We start from the raw sequence: 2,219 nt of genomic DNA on the forward strand, positions 1-2,219 counted from the left end.
ACCATTCCAGACTAGCATAACATTAGTAGTTTTACTATTTCAGAACCATTTGTTTATTATTTACATCTAAACTCTTTATTAGCTTAATTTTCTGCTGCAACGCGCGGGGAATTATCTAATTAGATAGATGGGCTAATACGAGGACTAAAATAACAAAGAGGCATGTGTTAGCTACATGGGTTATCACCAACAACCAAGCCAGGTATGTGTCACGTACGAAACTACTGTCCTGGTTCCAAAAGTGCAGTCTAAACCTTGGCTCTTCGGTTGTTTGCTGGAAAAGGAGCCATTTATTGTGGGGACGGGCTGCTGATGTGTCACATGCACTGAGGTGAGATGATTGCATGTGAAGAAAAATAAGAGGTGACATGTGTGGGGCATGTGTGATGAGGTGGATAGGGTGCATGTCAAGATAATTGAGATAGTGGGGATGAACTTCTTTAGTATATAGGATATGTATACGATGCTTTGTATCCAGAGTTCGTGAAAGGATCGATCATCTTGTGGTGGCTGTGCAAGGGCCAGTAGGCTTCACTATGAAGAACTGCGGTTTCATCGGCCTGGAGAAGCTTCGTCGCCGTCGTCCTCGTAATGTGCCGCCGCCGGAAGACCTCAGCGAGTCACGTCCAGAAGTCACGTCCGAGTCCAACACAACCCATCCGAAAGTCACGTCCAAGTCCAACACAATCCAAGTCCAGTCAATGACAGAGCGTCCGAAAGTCACCTCGACCATTGTGGCCCAAGAAGAAAGGAGGACGCATGTGATCAAGATCGATGGGTACTCAAGAACCAAGGAGCTTCTCAAAATTGATGAGTTTACCACGTCTATCCCTTTCATGGTCGTAGATCGTAACTGGGCTGTGAGGTATTAACCAAATAGCTACAAGGCACCTGGTCACAGATATGTATTTCTGATTCTTGATTCGGCTGATGCCAAGGATGTGAAGGCGAAATTCACCTTTAGCTTACTTGACAAGGGTGGAGAACCAGTGCCTTCATACATCAAAACTGTGACAGAACATATTTTCCAAAGCAAAGGTTACGATTACGGTTTCCCTGAGTTTATCAAGCAGGAGGATCTGGAGAGATCAGCACATCCAAGAGGCGATTGTTTCAGAATCAGGTGCGATGTCTCTGTGGTGAAGATGATCCGCAGCCAAGAGATGCATGCAAAGCAGTTCGTTGTGGTTCCTCCAAGCGACTTGCATTGACAACTTGGTGGCCTCCTGAAAAGCAATGATGGAGCAGACGTCAGCTTTCGAGCAGGTGTCGAGATTTTCTTGGCTCATAGGTCCGTGCTTGCTGCTCGGTCACCGGTCTTCAAGGCGAAGCTCTTTGGCGCCATGAGGGGGAAAGTCGGTGATTCCATCGAAATTGATGATATAGAAGCTGATGTGTTCAACTCCTTGCTCCATTTCATCTACAAGGACTCACTCCCTGAGAGCACTAATGAAGGTGTAACACAAGATGATGTAGTGACAGCTAGCCATCTACTTGTAGCGGCAGACAGGTACGACATCGAGAGGCTGCAGTTTATATGTGAGGACAAACTGTGCAATAATATTGACTGCAACATGGTTGCAACTAGTTTGGCTTTGATCGAGCATCACAGTTGCGATGGGCTCAAGGAGGCTTGCTTTGAGTTCCTTGCATCTCCGTCCAATCCGGAGAGGGTGATCGCAACTGAGGGTTACCAACATGTAAAAAGCAGTTGCCCATCTATTCTCAAAGAGTTGATTGCTAGACTCTTACCTGTTGAGCTGACAGCAGCCAGGGATATTATCAGGTCAATGTGATCATATCAAGTCAACTTGGTATCTCTTTTGTAGCTCGCTTGCGAATGTGTCAGAACAAAAAAGGTATCTATTTGTGCAAGTAGAATGGGTATTGTTGGCTCCTTCATTCTGGGTTTTCTGTATGCCTTGTGTATATACAGTTCAGATGTTGTGTGTGAGGATGAGTCTTTTTTCCCCTGCTCTATCTTTGTTGTGGACTTGTAGTTGCAATCCTATAGTTGTTCTCTCCTACTTAAAACTTGTGTAGTTGTAAGTTGCTGCTAGATGATCCCTATTTCTTCTGTTCTAGAAGTGGAAAATGTATTTTTTTAGCGGAAAGACTAACGCCCACACATGTGGCAGTTTTGCAACTCGCCCACATGCGTGGATGACCGTCTAGTCGAGTTTGCATAAAGCTTGACACATTGAGGCATAATTCGCGTG

General features: G+C 45.2%; 1 pseudogene; it reads left to right on the forward strand.

Annotated features, from left to right (window-relative positions):
* Positions 1-529: 529 nt before the first annotated feature.
* LOC119306937 lies at positions 530-1,796 on the forward strand (annotated as a pseudogene).
* Positions 1,797-2,219: the final 423 nt, after the last annotated feature.

The sequence above is a fragment of the Triticum dicoccoides genome, chromosome 5B, assembly GCF_002162155.2.
Source record: "Triticum dicoccoides isolate Atlit2015 ecotype Zavitan chromosome 5B, WEW_v2.0, whole genome shotgun sequence".
NCBI classification, from domain to species: Eukaryota; Viridiplantae; Streptophyta; class Magnoliopsida; order Poales; family Poaceae; genus Triticum; species Triticum dicoccoides.